Source organism: Salvelinus namaycush, chromosome 3 (assembly GCF_016432855.1).
Source record: "Salvelinus namaycush isolate Seneca chromosome 3, SaNama_1.0, whole genome shotgun sequence".
Taxonomy (NCBI): Eukaryota; Metazoa; Chordata; class Actinopteri; order Salmoniformes; family Salmonidae; genus Salvelinus; species Salvelinus namaycush.
The window spans coordinates 28,463,964-28,484,920 of record NC_052309.1 but is presented as its reverse complement, the minus strand read 5'-3'; the positions used below and the strand labels follow the sequence as shown (position 1 = coordinate 28,484,920).

General features: G+C 42.5%; 1 protein-coding gene across 4 annotated transcripts in view; it reads right to left on the bottom strand.

Annotated features, from left to right (window-relative positions):
* LOC120045176 (glycerophosphodiester phosphodiesterase domain-containing protein 5-like) overlaps window positions 1-20,063 on the bottom strand; it is a 71,936-nt gene extending 51,873 nt beyond the window's left edge. For 2 of the 4 annotated variants that reach the window (XM_038990131.1, XM_038990127.1), the window contains exon 1: window positions 19,663-19,977. The gene's annotated coding sequence lies outside the window, so the exon portion shown is untranslated. Of the gene's footprint in view, window positions 1-19,662 lie in introns of all 4 variants that reach the window. The other 2 variants (XM_038990128.1, XM_038990129.1) reach the window with 2 other exon arrangements.
* Window positions 20,064-20,957: the final 894 nt, after the last annotated feature.

Sequence of the window (20,957 nt, the reverse complement as noted above, 5' to 3'; positions counted from 1 at the left end):
GTAGCTATGTTGACTATGACGTTAGCTTATATAGAGACAACAATGTAGGCTGTGTGTAGCGGTTAGGGGTTATGATATGAAGGTTTGGCTTCTAAAGGTTTTTTCACCTGGTCACAGACAGCTGATGTGTTTGTTGTACACTGAAGTCTACAAGCGAAGGGAAAAGGTAAGAGGAGGAAAGCGTGTAGATGTGAGAAGGAATTATACAATGAGCAAAATGATTATGCTGTTTGTATGTGGCTGCTATGAAAGTGAACTGTGTTTGTGTGTGATTAGGGGTGTATTCATTCCACTGAGTTTGTTGAAAAACATATCTTAAGCGGAAGCAAACGGAACAAAATGGAGATAAACATACACTAACTATACTGAACAAAAATATAAATGCAACATGCAACAATTTCAAAGATTTTACTAAGTTACAGTTCATAGGAGGAAATCAGTCAACTGAAATAAATGCATTAGGCCCTAATCTATGGATTTCACATGACTGGGAATACAGATATGCATCTGTATTCTCATGACTGTACCAGATAAGGTATCTGTATCTGTACAGACACCTTAAAAAAAGGGCCTCACAATGGGCCTCAGGATCTCATTGCGGCATTTTTTGTGCATTTAAATTGCTATTCGATAAAATGCAATTGTGTTCGTTGTCCATAGCTTATGCCTGCCCATATCATAACGACACTGCAACCATGGGGCACTCTGTTCACAATGTTTACATCAGCAAACCGCTTGCCCACACGCTTGCGGTTTTGAGGCCAGTTGGACGTACTGCCAAATTCTCTAAAACGATGTTGAAGGCGGCTTATGTTAGAGAAATGAACAATAAATTCTATGCCAACAGCTCTGTTGGACATTTCTGGAGTCAGCATGCCAATTGCATGCTCCCTCAAAACTTGTGACATCTTTGGCATTGTGTTGTGTGACAAAAATGTACATTTTAGTGTGGCCTTTTATTGTCCCCAGCACAAGTTGCACCTGTGTAATTATCATGCAGTTTAACTAGCTTCGTGATATGCCACACCTGTCAGGTGGATGGATTATCTTGGTAAAGGAGAAATGCTCACTAACAGGTATGTAAACATTTTAGAGAAATAAGCTTTTTGTGCACATTTCTGCAATCTTTTATTATAGCTCATGAAACATGGGACCAACACTTTACATGTTGCGTTTATATTTTTGTTCAGTGTACATTACCAAAGGTATGTGGACACCTGCTTGTCGTAAAATCTCATTCCGCTCAGCCACAAGAGCATTAGTGAGGTCGGACAATGATGTTGGGTGATTAGGCCTGGCTTACAGTTGGCTTTCCAATTCATCCCAAATGTTTCGATGGGGTTGAGGTCAGGGCTCTGTGCAGGCCAGTCAAGTTCTTCCACACCAATCTCGACAAACAATTTCTGTATGGATCTTGCTTTGTGCACAGGGGCATTGTAATGCTGAAACAGGAAAGGGCCTTCCTCAAACTGTTGCTACAAACTTGGAAGAACAGAATTGTCTAGAATGTAATTGTATATTGCAGGGTTAAGATTTCCCTTCACTGGAACTAAGGGGTCTAGCCCGAACCATGAAAAACAGCCCCAGACCTTTATTCCTCTTCCACCAAACTTTACAGTTGGCACTATGCATTTGGGAAGGTAATATTCTCCTGGCATCCGCCAAACCCAGATTTGTCTGTCAGACTGCCAGATGGTGAAGTCCGTTTCATCACTCTAAATAACGCATTTCCACTAATCCAGAGTTCAATGGCGGCGAGCTTTACAGCACTCCAGCCGATGCTTGGCATTGCGCATGGTGATCTTAGGCTTGTGTGCGGCTGCTCGGCCAACAGTTCTTGTGCTGACATTGCTTCCAGAGGCAGTTTGAAAGTCGTTAGTGAGTGTTGCAACGGATGATTTTTACGCGCTACGTGCTTCAGCACTCGGCGGTCCCATTCTGTGAGCTTGTGTGGCCTACCACTTCGCGGCTGAGCCGTTGTTGCTCCTAGACGTTTCCACTTCACAATAACAACACTTACAGTTGACCGGAGAAGCTCTAGCAGGGCAGAAATTTGACGAACTGACTTGTTGGAAAGGTGGTATCCTAGGACGGTGCCACGTTGAAAGTCATTGAGTTCTTCAGTAAGGCCATTCCACTGCCAATGTTTGTTTAAGGAGATTGCATGGCTGTGTGCTCAATTTTAAACAGCTGTCAGCAACAGGTGTGGCTGAAATAGTCGAATCCACTAATTTGAAGGGGTGTCCACATACTTTTGCATATACAAAGCATTTTGAAAGAATTCAGACCCTTTCACTATTTCCACATTTTGTTACATTATTTTAAAATGGAACACATTAAAAAAATCGTCATCTATTTACACACAATACCCATAATGACAAAGTGAAAACAGGTTATTAGAAATGTTTTGCACATTCATAAAAAAATGTATAAAAACTTATTTACATACAGTTGAAGTCGGAAGTTTACATACACCTTAGCTAAATACATTTAAACTCTGTTTTTCACAAATCCTGACATTTAATCCGAGTAAAAAGTCCCTGTCTTAGGTCAGTTAGGATCACCACTTTATTTTAAGAATGTGAAATGTCAGAATAATAGTAGAGAGAATGATTTATTTCAGCTTTAATTTATTTCAAGTTTACATACACTCAATTAGTATTTGGTAGCATTGCCTTTAAATTGTTTAACTTGGGTCAAACATCTCGAGTAGCCTTCCACAAGCTTCCCACAATAAATTGGGTGAATTTCGGCCCATTCCTCCTGACAGAGCTGGTGTAACTGAGTCAGGTGTGTAGGCCTCCTTGCTTGCACACGCTTTTTCAGTTCTGCCAACAAATTTTCTATGGGATTGAGGTCAGGGCTTTGTGATGGCCACTCCAATACCTTGACTTTGTTGTCCTTAAGCCATTTTGCCACAACTTTGGAAGTATGCTTGGGGTCATTGTCCATTTGGAAGACCCATTTGCGACCAAGCTTTAACTTCCTGACTGATGTCTTGAGATGTTGCTAAAATATATCCACATAATTTTTCTTCCTCATGATGCCATCTATTTTGTGAAGTGCACCAATCCCTCCTGCAGCAAAGCACCCCCACAACATGATGCTGCCACCCCGTGCTTCATGGTTCAACGTGTTCTTCGGTTTTCAAGCCTCCCCCCTTTTCCTCCTAACATAACAATGGTCATTATGGCCAAACAGTTCTATTTTTGTTTCATCAGACCACAGGACATTTCTCCAAAAAGTACGATCTTTGTCCCCATGTGCAGTTGCAAACCGTAGTCTGGCTTTTTTAATTGCGGTTTTTGAGCAGTGGCTTCTTCCTTGCTGAGTGGCCTTTCAGGTTATGTCGATATAGGACTCGTTTTACTGTGGATATAGATACTTTTCTACCTGTTTCCTCCAGCATCTTCACAAGGTCCTTTGTGGTTGTTCTGGGATTGATTTGCACTTTTCGCACCAAAGTACGTTCATCTCTAGGGGACAGAACGCGCCTCCTTCCTGAGTGGTATGCTTGGTCCCATGGTGTTTATACTTGCGTACTATTGTTTGTACAGATGAACGTGATACCTTCAGGCATTTGGAAATTGCTCCCAAGGATGAACCAGACTTGTGGAGGTCTACCATTTTTTTCTGAGGTCTTGGCTGATTTCTTTTGATTTTCCCATGATGTCAAGCAAAGAGGCACTGAGTTTGGAAGTAGGCTTTGAAATACATCCACATGTACACCTCTAATTGATGTCAATTAGCCTATCAGAAACTTCTAAAGCCATGACATAATTTTCTGGAATTTTACAAGCTGTTTAAAGGCACAGTCAACTTAGTGTATGTAAACTTCTGACCCACTGGAAATGTGTGAATTATAAGTGAATTATAAGTGAAATAATCTGTCTGTAAACAATTGTTGGAAAAATGACTTGTGTCATGCACAAAGTAGATGTCCTAACCGACTTGCCAAAACTATAGATTGTTAACAAGAAATTTGTGGAGTGGTTGAAAAACGAGTTTTAATGACTGCAACCTAAGTGTATGTAAACTTCTGACTTCAACTGTATATCATACATACACTGAGTGTTCAAAGCACCTTCCGAATATTGAGTTGTACATTGTTTGCCCTCAGAACTGCCCCAATTCATCGGGCATGGACTCTAGAAGGTGCTGGAAGCATTTCACATTAATGCTGGCCCATGTTGAGTCCAATTCTTCCCACAGTTGTGTGAAGTGGACTATTCTTGATACACCTGGGAAACTGTTGAGCGTGAAAAGGCACTTCAAACCTTGGTCTTGCCCATTCACCCTCTGAATGGCACACAAAGTCATGCACAAAGTAGATGTCCTAACCGACTTGCCAAAACTATAGTTTGTTAACAATACATTTGTGGAGTGGTTGAAAAACAAGTTTATTGACTCCGACTTCAACTGTAAGTTCTCAGACAAGAGATGCACAATATATCGGTGAACATATCGGAATCAGACGATATTAGCATAAAATGCCAACATCGGTATCAGCCCAATGTCTAGTTTAACGGCGATGTGCAAAACCGATGTCAAAGCTGACATGCATACCTATATAACGTAGGTACATGACGTAATGACACCATGGAAAATGTTGCGCTACACGTGCAACACAGCATTTCTAACCCAGCCCACAATGTCTGCTGTGTGGAACGAGCAGTAAACAAGTTGAGCAGTCATTTGAAAGAGTAATAAAATTCAGTGAGACAACTCTAATGGAATTCATTGCCCTTGACAATTAACAGTTCTCTGTCGTGGGTGATGTTGGCTTTCGCTAACTGGTCGAGCACCGGTACACACTACCAAGTGCGCTATTTTTCAGATGTTGCCCTACCGGAGTTACACAGTAGTAGCGTCACTGCTATTAGCTTCACGACATACTATGGAATGCTGTTTGGGTCTGTGCGTGATACACATAAAATAACACTATTTGACGCGTTAAATAACACAGTTCTATTATAGAATGTTGTGTGTTCTGAATTTGCACATGCAAGTCAAGCGCCACCACTACTATCAGTAGCACTGTCAAAGCTGTACAAAAATGTCTGCAAACAAGCCAACACCGGCCACGAACGATGTATAATACCGCATTGATAATAAAGCATAATTTCTTTGACCGCAACTTCTGGGGTAGCTAGCTTTAGCTTGGTACTTAGCTAGCACCAATACAACCAGCCTGAAAACAATGACCAGTAGAAACTGCAGTCATTTTCATTATTCTTTGCAATGGTTTAAGAATCCTTGTGAATAAGTATTAGCTTGGTAGCCACTTGTTGTTCGCCTATTGAAATGTAACTTCAGTTCATCAGAAAAGATAGCTAGCCATCTACTTAACCCTGTTGCCCAAAGCTAACGTTATAAGCAGCCAGCTAGCTTCATCTGGCAAGTGATGCTCGACCGGACCGGGGTATGTGTTGTGAAGCTAGCCACAATAAGGATTAGGCACAATAGTGGAATTTGCGGTTTGCCTTCAAAATAAAAGTACTTATTTGAAAGTGATGCAGAAGGTTACAATTGGTGGATAATGTTAAACAAGGTTGGAATGTGAAGCAATGAAATGGGGTATCAGTCTACTCGGTGACACCCACAGAACACAACTGTGAAGAGTTCACGCAAATTTTAGTAATGTAGCTCTTATCGCGGGACTGTGACTGTGTGAAATCACCTCCCCAGTCAGCCTATTTTGTGTATTGACATTCATATTGCACTGTACAGCTTTACCTAAGGATTGGGGATCAATGAAATGGGGTTTCAGTCTACTCAATACTCAAGATATTTTTTCCCCAACGTCCTCCTCAACTTATCAGACTCCAAAACATCCACGCAGTGTTGTTTTTCCTCGGGAATAGTGTTCAATACAAATAGGTTGACAATAAATGTGGCTCAATTCACAGTTGTTTCAGAGTCCCGCAATATGCCCCCAGTGCAATTCTAAAGTATAATACATCCAGTGTGATTAACAGATTTTTGCAAATTAAACAATTATTGTCTTCTGTTGATTTTATATAACAACATTCCAACCTCGTTTAGCATGATCTATTCAATTATGGCATAATTCTACTATTTGTATTAATTTGTATCACTGTCCATTTTAAAGGCTAACCGCAAAGTCCACTATTGTGGCTAATCCTTATTGTGGCTAGCTTCACATAGATGGGTCCGACCACCATTAATCAAATAAGACCTGTCTTATAAATTAGGGTTATTTTAGATGATGACACCAACTGTAGCTATATAGTTAGCTAACTTTACCAGCATCATAGCATACATATCGATGAATCATTATGACATATGAAATACGAGTGATAGTGTAATCAATGTGTAATAACTACGTAAAAAATGTATGAACACGTTCAATTATTCTGTGGCGTGCAGTCCTATTCAGGTCCTGATTGGTCAACAAGCTTAATTGACATGTCAAATAGTGTTTATATATATATATGTATATATATATATATTGTGTTTGTGTTAATGGTGTTAAATAGTGTTATAGTGTTATATCTTTTTTGACACGCAAAGACCCAAATGGCGTTCCATAGAAATCCTGATTGAGAATGAAACGACTGAACAAATGAACAACAAAAAACAGCACAGCAAGTAAGTGAAATAAATAGGTTTTGATTATGTTTTTCTGGTAATGGGGACATACGTAAATGCCAACAAAATAACTTTTTGGTCAGTGGTGTGTGTGTGTGTGTGTGTGTGTGCGTGTGGAACCTTTATTTAACTAGGCAAGTCAGTTAAGAACAAATTCTTATTTAGAATGACGGCTTACCCCGGCAAAACCCGGGACGAAGCTGGGCCAATTGTGCGCCACCCTATTGGACTCCCAATCACGTCCGGATGTGATACAGCCTGGATTCGAACAAGAGACTGTAGTGACGCCTCTTGCACTGAGGTGCAGTGCCTTAGACCACTGCATCCATGTGTTGTGTTAGCTATTTAACTGTACTAGAACGCAAAAATGTTTACTATTGGTTATTGGTATTGGTTTAATTTGGCAATAAAAATATCAGATATCGGTATCGACCAAAAATGTCATATCGGTGCATCACTAATTCAGAACCTTTGCTATGAGACTCGGTCAGGGAGGGGACCAAGAACCGATGGTCACTCTGACAGAGCTCCAGAGTTCCTCTGTGGAGATGGGAGAACCTTTCAAATGGACAACCAGCTCTGCAGCACTCCACCAATCAGGCCTTTATGGTAGAGTGGCACGACGGAAGCCACTTGTCAGTAAAAGGCACATGCCAGCCTGCTTGGAGTTTGCCAAAAGGCACCTAAAGGATTCTAACAAGATTCTTTGGTCTGATGAAATCAGGATTGAACTGTTTGGCCTGAATGCCAAGCGTCACGTCTGGAAGAAACCTTGCACCTTCCCTACGGTGAAGCATGGTGGTGGCAGCATCATACTATAGGATGTTCTTCAGCGGCAGGGACGGGGAGACTAGTCAGGATTGAGGGAAAGATGAACGGAGCAAAGTACAGATAAATGCTTGATGAGGTCCTGCTCCAGAGCACTCAGGACCTCAGACAGGGCTAAGGTTCACCTTCCAACAGGACACCGACCCTAAGCACACAGCCAAGACAACGCAGGAGTGGCTTCGGGACAAGTCTCTGAGTGTTCCTGAGTGGCCCAGCCAGAGCCTGGACTTGAACCCAATCTAACATCTCTGGAGAGACCTGAAAATAACTGACGTTCCCATCCAACCTGACAGAGCTTGAGAGGATCTGCAGAGAAGAATGGGAAACTCCCCAAATACAGGTGTGCCAAGCTTGTAGGGTCATACCCAAGAAGACATGAGGCTGTAATCGCAGCTAAAAGGTGCTTCAACAAAGTACTAAGTAAAGGATCTGAATACTTATGTAAATGTAATATTTCAGTTTTTATTTTATACATTTGCAAACATTTCTAAAAAACAGTTTTTGCTTTGTCATTATGTGGTATTGTGTATAGATTGAAGAGGGGGAAAAAAACAATTGAATCCATTTTAGAATAAAGATGTAGAAAAAGTCAAGGGGTCTGAATACTTTCCGAATGCCTGAATTGTCCAATAGAAACTCTCGTTTGCAACCCTAGATCAGCTAGATGCAGGCAAGAGTGTGCAAGGCAGTATTGAATTTGTCACTGTCTGTCACCCTAATTACTCAATATTTCCTCTCGCCCTGTGCACCTACAGTACGCTGTAAACTCTAAATCATAGACCTAGCCCAGAGCAGCTCACCATGCTGGGCGAGCTGGGCCGTGGGCACCCTGCCAGAGTCCACACCCTGGACAGGCCCCCAGGAGAGAGTTATGCTGGGCCACCCAGCCCTCCATCACAAGGGAAATATTTTACCCAGGTCAGGTCACCCACCCCCCTATTGACACACTCTGCGTTTTCAGAACAAGAAATCTGATGACAGGTTAAATGTTTATCCCTGTTAGGCTGTTCCATTCAAATGAATAGTTGAACACAAAAGTAAAGGCCTTTATTTTTCTTTTGAATAGGTTTCAAACAGACAAGTGGAGGACAGGTGAAGCCAGCAGCTAGCTGTTTCAGTATGATATGTTGGATAAAGGAATAAAGACAGACACCAATGTCAAGTTCAATAGCCTTGTTCATGCATTGTACAAATCCCTACACGCAAATCCCGGCTAGTCGATTACCTATCAACTAGACTCCGTAACATCATCCTTTTCAATAGAAAGTGCAAACATAACGGCATAACATTAAGTTATTAACAGTCAAGTCATAACAATTGAAAAGGCATGACATTTTCTTTTTACTTCAGTTGTCAACTTCCTCAAAAACATTTTTTTATAAACAGATGACAAGTTAACACAGTCTCTTGCTTACAGAGCAAGCCTGTCCGGCTGCTTGCACAACCGACCCACCCGTGAGTAAGTATTGGCTCTGACAGGGGTAGGATTAGGGCCATGAGGTGGAGAGCTTGGTGGGGTAGAAGCCTCACCTTCAGTTGGCTCATGTCTCAATTCTGCGCCCCTTACCCTTAGGCCTGGACTGTGAACCAGCTCATCTAGGTGAGTGTATGGCGTGTTCTGGTTTGTCTGCTCTGCTACGCTCAGATCCACCTGATTGCGACGATAGAGGGAGCCACCAACATCCACCAGGTAAGAACGTGGTTTAACTCTCTGTAGGCACGTGCCCAGCCTCCAAAGTCCTGTGTGGTATCCCGGCAGCGGTTTCATCCTTATCGTTTCACCCACCTCCAGCTCTGGTAGGTCTCGAGCAGTCCGGTCATAGAAGCACTTAGCGAGCTGCTTTCTGTGATGCAGTTTGTCCGTGACGCCAACCATGACGCAGGGCTCAAGTAGCTTGTTAGCTACGGGGATGGTAGTCTTCAGACGTCTGGACAGAAGGCGTTGTGCTGGGCTGCTGTCCATGTTTTCAGTGGGTGTGTTCCTCCACTGTAAGATCACTTTTCATGGGTCGTTGCTGTCGCGCAAGGCCCTGCTTAACAGGTGTTTTGCAATCTTGACAGCTGATTCTGCCTTGCCATTTGCTTTTGGGTGTCTTGCAGAGGAGGTCACGTGGTCAAACTCCCATTCTGAGGCGAAACACTTGAACTGTGCACTGAATTGTGGGCCATTGTCTGTGATTACCTTGTCAGGCTGACCTTGCCTTGCAAACTGCGCCTTGCAGCGCTTTATGACCGTCTCTGCAGACAAGTCAGGGAGCAGTTCAATTTCTCAAAATTCAGAGTAGTGATCAACGATGAGAAGATAGTCCTTTTGTCCTTATCAGTGTGTTGCCTGATCTGGGCTAGGCGGTGATCTGTGACGTTTAAGTAGTCTGCCTGATTGATCTGTTGAACATCCTGTTGTTCCTGCTGTAGCGAACAGATGTCCGGCAGTGCCTCTGCCTGTACATTGTGCTGTTGCCCTGCTCAGTGTGTTGCTGATGTACATCTCTGGTCCTGGCTTGTAAATGACCTTCAGGCTGTAGTTTTGCAGAGTCATGAGCATGCTTTGAAGCCTCTTGGGCGCGTTGGGGAGAGGTTTACTGAATATGGCAATGAGTGGTTTGTGGTCAGTTTCAGCAGTGACCAGCTCTCGACCATATAAGTAGTGATGGAATCGCTGGCAGGAGAAGACAATGCTGAGGCACTCTTTCTCAATTTGTGCATAGTTTTGTTCGGTGGGGGTGAGCGCTCTCGAGGCAAACGCAACGGGTTGGCCTTCCTGCATAAGGCAGCATCCAAGTCCCCTTTGGCTGGAGTCGCTCTGGATTGTAACAGGCTTCGTGACGTCGTAGTAGCACAACACTGGCATGGATGAAGCCAGAGATTTCATCTCCTGCACTGCGGCCTCGTGCTTGGGTAGCCAGTGCCATGGTGTGTCTTTGTCCAGCAACCAGCGCAGAGGCTCACAGACTGCTGATAGGTGTGGCATGAACTTTGCAAGATAGTTTGCAAAACCGATGAGACGCTGTACTCCTTTTGCATCAGACGGGTTTGGCATGTCGAGGATCGCTCGGACCTTGTCTGGGTCCGGCTTCAGGCCTTTGCCGAGAGAATGTGGCCATAGAAGTGGACGTCTTTCACCTTGAACTGCAGCTTCTTCAGGCCAAGACGAAGCTTAACTGATCGGCAGCGCTCCAGTGCCAGGAGCTTCACATCGTGGTCGCGTTCTGCTTCTTCATCTGTGTCACCACAGCCTACGATCAGGACATCATCGGCGATGGGTTCAATGCCCTTGAGCCCAGCCAGTAACTCGTGCTGCTTGCGTTGGTATACCTCAGGCGCCACTGAGACACCAAACGGGAGCTTGAGCCAGCGTTTCCGACCCCAGGGGATCCAGAAGGTAGTCATGAAGCTGCTTTATTCGTCCAGCTTGCATTGAAGGAATGCATCTCGGGCATCCACCAAGGTGAAAATCCTGGCCTTGGGAAGCTTGTAGAGGACATCCTCTAGTGTCGGCATGATGTAGTGGGATCGTTTCAGTGCTTGGTTCAGATGCTTTGGGTCGATGCAGACCCTCAGCTTCTCTGTTTTTTTCACTATGACCATATTGCTGATCCAGTCAGTTGGTTCAGTCACAGATGTCATGTGGCCATCGGCCTCATACTTGTCCAGCTGGGCCTTCACAGCCACTTTCATTGCAATGGGCACATTGCGAGGAGCACACTGGACTGGAGTGATGCTCTCATCCACTTCAAAGTGTACCTCCCCAGGCACTGATTCAACGGGCATGTTGAATACATCGTCATATCTGCTGAGTAGTTGTTCTTTGGACAGGGGTCCATGCTGGAAATGATCCACAATGTGCAGGTCATTTGGTACAGTGAACTGCATCAGTCCCAGGCATTCGCATGTAGAGCCTGAGAGGAGAGGATGTTGACTGGTTTTCACAATCTCAAACTCCAGCTTGTGTTTGTGTCCCCGAATAACACATTCGGTCTCAAAGGTGCCCATAGAGCTCATTAGCTCTCCTGAGTACAGCTTTAGTCTAGTATCGCTGGGCAATAGATGTATGTCAGGTGCCAGATTGATTTTGTCTTTGTAGCTCATTACGTTGCATGTAGCACCAGAATCCAGTTGACATTGTTGTTGCTTGTTGTGTAATCGTAGTGTCACAAACTATTTCTTCCCTCTTGAGTGTACAACCCCAATGGATTCATGCATGTAAATGTCACTTTCACTGTTCAGCTCTGAACATTGAGTGACATCATCAACACAGTGAATCTTGCCCTCACTCACCCTTATTTTGCTTTTGAGACACACTTTTGCAAAGTGATTATTAGTTCCACAAGCTCTGCATGGTTTTCCGTAGGCAGGGCAGTGCTCTTTGCCACGTGTGTGTGTGTATTCCCACAGTATTTACATGCTACGGGGCTCTCTGTGTTCACCGTTTGTGGTGAATTACTCTGCCTCGATTGGTTTTGTGTGAATGTCTGCCTAGCAACAGCGTGAACAGTATCCACGTCGGAGCGTGGGGTTTCGATTTCCATTGCTCTCATTCTCATGTCAGTGACTTCAGCAGTGCGGCACATTTCGAAGGCAGTTACTAATGTTAAGCCTCTCTCTCTCAGTAGACGCCGGCACGTATCCTCATTTGCAATTCCCAGTACTATTTTGTCACAAATCAATTCCTCTTTCAATCCCCCGTATTCACAAGTGGCGGATTTTTCTCTCAAACGGGTTACAAAGTTGTGTACTGACTCACCCTCTACCTGTTTGCAGCTTCCGAAAACAAACCGCTCGTAAATTACATTTCTGGCGGGTTTGAAGTAATTCTCCAATGCATCCAATATAGCCTTTGCATCACACTGTTGTCGTGCTGTGAGGGTGAGATTGTGCAGGTAGATATGCCTGCATTCGCTGCCCATTAAACTCCTCAGAGTTGCCGCTTGTACCTCGGTGGGTTTCTCATGTAGACCGGTCGCCAGCGCATAGTCCTCGAATTCATCCCTGAAGTTGTCCCAATTAGTATTCCAGTCCCCTGTGAGAACCAAGGGATTTGGTGGCAGAATGTTCGCGCCATAGCGATGGAATAGGAGATTTCTTTGCCTTCAGTCATCGAGGTAGGTAGTGATGCTAGCTAGCCAGCTAACAACGAGTTGATCAGTATTGTGACTAGGAGTTGGAAACGGCGTGTGTTCGCATATGGAATGTAACTGCGCCTATAATGTACTTAGCTACAAAAATAACAAACGTGTGTTTTTCGAGTCACTTCTGATACCATGTTTCAGTATGATATGTTGGATATAGGAATAAAGACAGACACCAATGTCAAATTCAATAGCCTTGTTCATACATTGTACAAATCCCTACACGCGGAGTCCGGGGAACAGTCCGGCTAGTCGATTACCTATCAACTAGACTCCGTAACAGCTGCTAGAGGGATGAAGTTGCAAAAACACATACCATTCAATAAATCTAACTGCCTTAAACAGAGACTAAGTCAGATAATTATTTTTGTCAATATTCTCTTAAAAAATTCAAATGTTATTTGTAACATGCGCCGAATACAACAGGTGTAGACCTGACAGTCAAATTGTCACGCCCTGGCCTTAGTTATCTTTGTTTTCTTTATTATTTTGGTTAGGTCAGGGTGTGACATGGGGGATTTATGTGTTTTGTCTTGTCTAGGGGTTTTGTATGTTTATGGGGTGTTTTCTAGTCTAGGTGTTTGTATGTCTATGGTTGCCTAGATTGGTTCTCAATTAGAGGCAGCTGTTTATCATTGTCTCTGATTGGGAACCATATTTAGGCAGCCATATTCTTTAGGGATTTCGTGGGTTATTGTCTATGTGTTAGTTGCCTGTGGCTGCACTGTTATATATAGCATCACGTTCATTTTGTTGTTTTGTATTAGTTTGGTTAGTGTTTCTTCTTAAATAAATAGAAGTCCTCCTCTCTTCCACATTACGACGAACGTGACACAAATGCTTACTTACAAGCCCTTAACTAACAATGCTGTTCAAGAAATAAAGTTAGGAAAATATTTACTAAACAAACTAAAGTAAAAAAATCTAATCACATCAAAGTAACAAGAAAATGACGTAACAATAATGAGGCTATATTTATTTTATTTGACTTTTATTTAACTAGGCAAGTCAGTTAAGAACAAATTCTTATTTACAACGATGGCCTACCAAAAGGCCTCCTGCAGGGACGGGGACCTGGGATTTAAAAAAATAAATACAATATAAATATCGGACAAAACACACATCACAACAAGAATGACAACACAACACTACATAAAGAAAGACCTAAGACAACAAAATAGCAAGGCAGCAACACATGACAACACAGCATGGTAGCAACACAAAACATGGTACAAACATTATTGGGCACAGACAACAGCACAAAGGGCAAGAAGGTAGAGACAACAATACATCACACAAAGCAACGATGATGTGATGTGTCCTATAAGGAGCATTGGTGACAAATCTGATGGCCGAATGGTAAAGAACATCTAGCCGCTCGAGAGCACCTTACCTGCCAATCTATAAATTATGTCTCCATAATCTAGCATGGGTAGGATGGTCATCTGAATCAGGGTTAGTTTGGCAGCTGGGGTGAAAGAGGAGCGATTACGATAGGGGAAACCAAGTCTAGATTTAACTTTAGCCTGCAGCTTTGATATGTGCTGAGAGAAGGACAGTGCACCGTCTAGCCATACTCCCAAGTACTTGTATGAGGTGACTACCTCAAGCTCTAAACCCTCAGAGGTAGTAATAACACCTGTGGGAAGAGGAACATTCTTCTTACCAAACCACATGGCCTTTGTTTTGGAGGTGTTCAGAACAAGGTTAAGGGTAGAGAAAGCTTGTTGGACACCAAGAAAGCTTTGTTTCAGAGGAAGTAACACAAAATCTGGGGAGGGGCCAGCTGAGTATAAGACTGTATCATCTGTAAATAAATGGATGAGAGAGCTTCCTACTGCCTGAGCTATGTTGTTGATGTAAATTGAGAAGAGCGTGGGGCCTAGGATCGAGCCTTGGGGTACTCTCTTGGTGACAGGCAGTGTCTGAGACAGCAGATTTTCTGACTTTAAACACTGCACTCTTTGAGAGAGGAAGTTAGCAAACCAGGCCAAAGACCCCTCAGAGACACCAATACTCCTTAGCCAACCCACAAGAATGGAATGGTCTACCATATCAAATGCTTTGGCCAATATACAGGGGGTACCGGTAGCAAGTCACGTTAGTCGAGGTAAATCCTGGATGTCCTTCTTGTTTACCTTTTAAATTGACGACGTTATTGTCCGGTTGAAATATTATCGATTATTTAGGCTAAAAACAACCCGAGGTTTGAATATAAACATCGTTTGACATGTTTCTATGAACTTTACGGATACAATTTGGATTTTTTTGTCTTCCTGTTTTGACTGCGTTTGAGCCTGTGGATTACTGAAGAAAACATGTGAAGAAAACGGAGGTTTTTGGATATAAAGAGACTTTATCAAACAAAAGGAACATTTATTGAGTAAATGAATGTCTGCTGAGTGCAACCATATGAAGATCATCAAAGGCAAGGGATTAATTTTATCTCTATTTCTGACATGTGTAACTGTTCTACTTGGCTGGCTACTGTTTGTAATGATTTGTCTAGTGGGCTATGTTCTCAAATAATCATTCGGTATGCTTTCGCCGTAAAGCATTTTTTAAATCTGACACCGTGGTTGGATTCACAAGAAGTTAATCTTTAAACCTATGTAAAATGTGACACTTTAGGGTCCACTCATTCAGACTGCTCTTACTTCTTCATTTTTCAGAATACAAGCCTGAAACAATTTCTAAAGACTGTTGACATCTAGTGGAAGGCATAGAAACTGCAATTAGAGTCCTAAGTCAATGGATACTGTAATGGCATTGAATAGAAAACTACAAAACCAAAAAAAACTACTTCTTGAATGGATTTTTCTCAGGTTTTCGCCTGCCAAATCAGTTCTGTTATACTCACAGACACTATTTTAACAGTTTTGGAAACTTTAGAGTGTTTTCTATCCAAATATACCAGTTATATGCATATCATATCTTCTGCGCCCGAGAAGCGGGCAGTTTAATTTGGCATGCATTTCATCCAAAATTCCAAATCCTACCCTAGTGAAGTTAAAGTCCCCGGCCACTAGGAGTGCCGCTTCTGGATGAGGATTTTCTTGTTTGCATATCGCCTTATACAGCTCGTTGAGTGCAGTCTTAGTGCCAGCATCGGTTTGTGGTGGTAAATAGACGGCTACGAATAATATAGATGAGAACTCTCTCGGTAGAAAGAGTGGTCTACAGCTAATCATGAGGTATTCTACCTCAGGCGAGCAATACCTTGAGACTTCTTTAATAACAGACATCACGCACCAGCAGTTATTGACAAATAGACACACAACCCCGCCCCTCGTCTTACAAGAAGTAGCTGCTCTGTCCTGCCGATGCACGGAGATTCCGATTCGTCGTTTAGCCACGTCTCGGTGAAACATAAGATATTACAGTTTTTAATGTCCAGTTGGTAGGATAGTCTTAATCGTAGATCATCCAGTTTGTTTTCCAATGATTGCACGTTCGCCAATAATACGGAGGGTAATGTGTGGTTTACCTACTCGTCGTTGAATTCTTCAAGCACTCCTTGGGGTTTAACATACAATACTGCCAATGTTTGATGCAGTTAACTGGAGAAATATCTATAACAACGCCTTTCAAGCTTTTACCCTGGGCAGGAAAATATCCCAGGTAGTAAGACTTCAGAGGCCTTTAAAGGATCGCTGCAGGGAGTTTCATAACTGGCGCCTTACTGTAGCTGAGGAACAAGTGTCCCAGGGGCAAACAGAGAAAAGCAAAACAACCTGAAACAAGACAAAACAAACAAAGCAAAACAACCTGAAACAAGACAAAACAAACAAAGCAAAACAACCTAAAACAAGACAAGAGACAGGGCGGTGTATATCACAAAACAACTGGCAAATCAAATAACAGAGAAGGGTGTAGTCCCCTTTGGGAATTAGTTGTAAGTTGTATAAATTGTTAAAAACTAGAGAAACAGTCGCAGGTGTGGGGATGCTATGCAATGTTGGTTTCGCTATTTTGGAAAAAGATACAACAATTCCATAATCCACTGCAAATGTCTGTCAACACACTCTATCAGACGGCACTGTCTAGTTCCACCTGTGAGAGATGGAGAAATCAGTCTGGTTGTCTGTTTGCTGACCGGAGTGTCTTCAACACCCGTTGTTTTAACGTCCCCCTAGCAACTTGTAATAACCATGCAGAAGAGCCACCCAACTGACTGGCCCCTAAACGTCTTGTGACATCTTTCATCAACAGTCTCCTCTCAGCTGTTTGTGGTTATCTGTCCATAGCCAGAGGGACTGAACTGAAGAGACAGGACTTCCTTCCTGTTGGGGTGTCATTATGTCTTTCCTCTGAGTCTGGCTTCCCTGGTCAAAATATCTACCACACTCCATCTCAATCATCTCAAGTGGCTTCCTCTGCTCATCTCCTGTTTGAGTCTGCTTTCTTTCAAGCTACCGACCAACACTGCTACATCTCAATAATCTAAAGTGGCTTCCTTTCCTTGTCTCTTTTTTTAGTCTGCTTTCCTTGATGCTACCTACCAACATGGCTGCATCTTAATCATATAAAGGGGCTTCCTCGTCTCCATCTGCACTAGTATGAGAAGACAAGCCAAGTAAAAGCCTTACAGCAGAGGGACTTGTTTTCTTCTGTCCAGCATGCAGGTAAAGGAGAGGAGACAAGGAGAGTGAATCTGTTTAGATTATTTGAGAGGCTGCCCACAACAACCTGAGAAGACTTCTCTAGGTTTCTCTCTCTGTCTCACTTCCTTGCCAAATCTGTTCTAGAACCATCCTCTCAGACGATAGCCGTGTTCTATAATTGGCTTCTCAGATGACAGCACATGTCAAAGTTGCCGTTGTCATTAGAATCATCAGCTCATGGTTATTCATAGAATAATCTCTGCCATGGATATATATAAAATTAGCTCTTTATATTGGTCAGTGTTACTTATCTCCAGGCTCCCTCATCATTCATTCATTCCCTCATGAAAAATATATTACATTAGTTATTCATTCCTGGATCTCTCATTCAGTGTATTCACCTCCCCACAATAGGGTTTTCATTAGAGCAATGTTCTCATTACAGCTACTCATCAAAGGGATGGGAAGACATTGAACATTTACTAACACTGCCCTCATCATTCAAACCATAGGTTCAGATATGACTCATACTACATGTGAAATCAATCATCGCTGAGGTTGCTGGTGCCAGAAATAGACTTTGCTGACGCTGTGTTATGTACCTGACTTTATCAGGTCGTGGATGGATGTGACTTAAAGCTGATTGAGATGTCCCTTAGTAGCAACGCTGTGTAACCTCTTGGCCTTCATTTGATCATTCATGCAGAGTCTGCCACGTAGAGGCCAAATCATGATTTCATTAATGATGATTCAGACCTGACAGATTATAACCTCATGATGACACAGGTTAGGAAAGGCAGGGTAAGATACAGACTGGAAAGTGTTGTTACAAAAGCACTGTCTCTACACTCACACTCTTAGAAAAAACAGTGATATCTAGAACCTAAAAGGGTTCTTTGGCTGTCCACATAGGAGAACCCTTTGAAGAACAATTTTTGGTTCCAGGTAGAACCCTTTTTGTTCCAGGTAGAACCCTATTGGTTCCAGGTAGAACCTTTTGGGGTTCCATGTAGAACCCTTTCCACAGAGGGTTTTACATGGAACCCAAAATATTTCAAACCGGATCCAAAAGGGTTCTCCATGGAACCAAAAAGAGATCTCCTATGGGGACAACCGAAGAACCCTGTTGGAACCCTTTTTTCTAAAAGTATAGTCTCTCGACCAGATTCTCAAAGACAACTTAATTAACCCAATTAATTAAAATGGAGATCCTAGAGTTGCTTATGACTGAGATGTTACAACTGCCCTGGTGCGAATTGCTGCTGTGATTACTAGAGCAACATCCCAACCTTCTCTCTAAAACTATTGACGGATCTGGTACAGGACAAAGATAGGAAGAGATCCATATCACAACCTGGTTGGCCTACACCTGCTGAAAATATTTCAGGCAGTCTACGGGCTCCGAGTGGCGCAGCGGTCTAAGGCACTGCATCTCAGTGCTAGAGGCTTCACTAGAGACCATGGTTCGATTCTAGGCTGTATCACAACCGGCCGTGATTGGGAGTCCCATAGGGAGGCACGGGTTAGGGTTTGGCCAGGAGTAGGCCATCATTGTAAATAAGAATTTGTTCTTAACTGACTTTCCTAGTTAAATAAAGGTTCAATAAATACAAATTATAACCTGTCAAAACAGGCCTCAATATTCATTGTATTAAAACACAAAGCTAAATGGGTGCATTCACAAATGTTGATCTTCTCTCAGAAATCATAATCTCTATGACAGGCCCAAGCTAGACAGACAGATAATAGCAGCCCAGAGATGTTTCATGTCACCCCCCTATCATGATGTCTTTGCTGGCCCAATCCTATATGGCAGAGGACCCAAATGTAACTATGAGCCATTTCTTCATTTGGCCTTGAATTTAACTCTGGTTATAGATCAAGAGATATGAGTTGGGAAACAGTTTGCATAAAGTTGCCCTTCTGCAATCTGTAACTAAATAGTATTGTCTAATTACTCAGCTAGTACTACACTGTAATTGTAGACACAGTGCATAAAACAACTAATTAAACTAGAATTGAAGCAAGTGGCCAAGTACTTTCTGCATTGGTTACTAGTACAGTTACTGTGTAGTTATTTGGTAATTACACAAGTGAATTCAATTTCTATTTAACTAGGTATCAGTGTAACTTAATGTAAGGGTTGACCAGGAGTTTTAGGCTACAGTGAGAAATAATACAGTAAGGTATGATGATGGTGATGATGTGATAGAGGACAAAAATCATCTTTAAACTGTCCAGGTCTGGTCAGCCACTGTGAGCTACCTTACCTGTGCCAATTAACATGTTTTATATAAATTATACAGATCTGTATTTTATCTACCCAGTTAGCCAACATAAATACAACTTTCTGGTCATCATGGTCTCATTGCGTCTCATGAAATGATAGCAGGTAAACAAGGCAAATCACACAGGTCAATAGACTATGTGACAGCGATCGGATTATATGAAACGTAATCCGTTAACCTGCGCACAATGTCAACACTCACCTTCCCTCCACGACGGCGTATCTTCTCCAAAGCAAAAAGTATAAAACAGGTTCCTATCTGTCACAGCTATGTTCTTGTGAGATTAGGCTACACCAATACTTGTCCCCTCTTTGAAGTTATTGCAGATTCAAACTTCAAATAATACGCAAATGTGTGGTTTCTGGTTATGTTGGCAACCCATCTAATGACAAAACATCGCATGAATTAAACTAAACGCAGAGCGAATTATATTTCAAATGACAATGTCCGAAGTTATTTTTCCTTAAATTCAAAGAAAATTACTCACAGGACTGTGACTCACCGACTATTTACACACTTCGCAGATCAGGAGAGAGCCTTAATCCATTCGACACGGTGTGGGTGGAGCTGCAGTGTATCCTCTGCAATGCCCTGGTTCGGGGTAGAGGGCGTTAGAAACTAGTGACACAATGAGCATCGGAGGTATGATCAACTGAATGAGGTCTACACGTTGGATAGGTAAATAAAAGTGCACACTGTAAACGACATATTCCAATAATGACTAAATAACTCAATTGTCAATTATTTTTTCCATAGGTTCCCTACAAGGATCAAATTCCTAATCAGGGCCAGATTAATCCAGGCCCGTAGGAGGCCCAAGAAGCAGCTAAAAATAAAATAAAATGTTAAACTAATACATCAAGAATATAACACTGAGTGTACAAAACATTAGAAACATGCTATTTCCATGGCATAAACTGAACAGGTGAAAACTAGGATCCCTTATTGATGTCACCTGTTAAATACACTTCAATCAGTGTAGATGAAGGGGAGGAGACAGGCTAAAGAAGGATTATTAAACCTTGAGACAATTGAGACATGGGTTGTGTATGTGTGCCATTCAGAGGGTGAATGGGCAAGACCAAGGTTTGAAGTGCCTTTTCACGCTCAACAGTTTCCCAGGTGTATCAAGAATAGTCCACTTCACACAACTGTGGGAAGAATTGGAATCAACATGGGCCAGCATCAATGTGAAATGCTTTCAGCACCTTCTAGAGTCCATGCCCAATGAATTGGGGCAGTTCTGAGGGCAAACAATGTACAACTCAATATTCGGAAGGTGCTTTGAACACTCAGTGTATGTATGATATACATTTGAAGTAAGAAGTTTACATACACTTAGGTTGGAGTCATTAAAACTCATTTTTCAACCACTCCATAAATTTCTTGTTAACAATCTATAGTTTTGGCAAGTCGGTTAGGACATCTACTTTGTGCATGTGTAACAGTATAACTTTAAACCGTCCCCTCGCCCCGACACGGGCGCGAACCAGGGA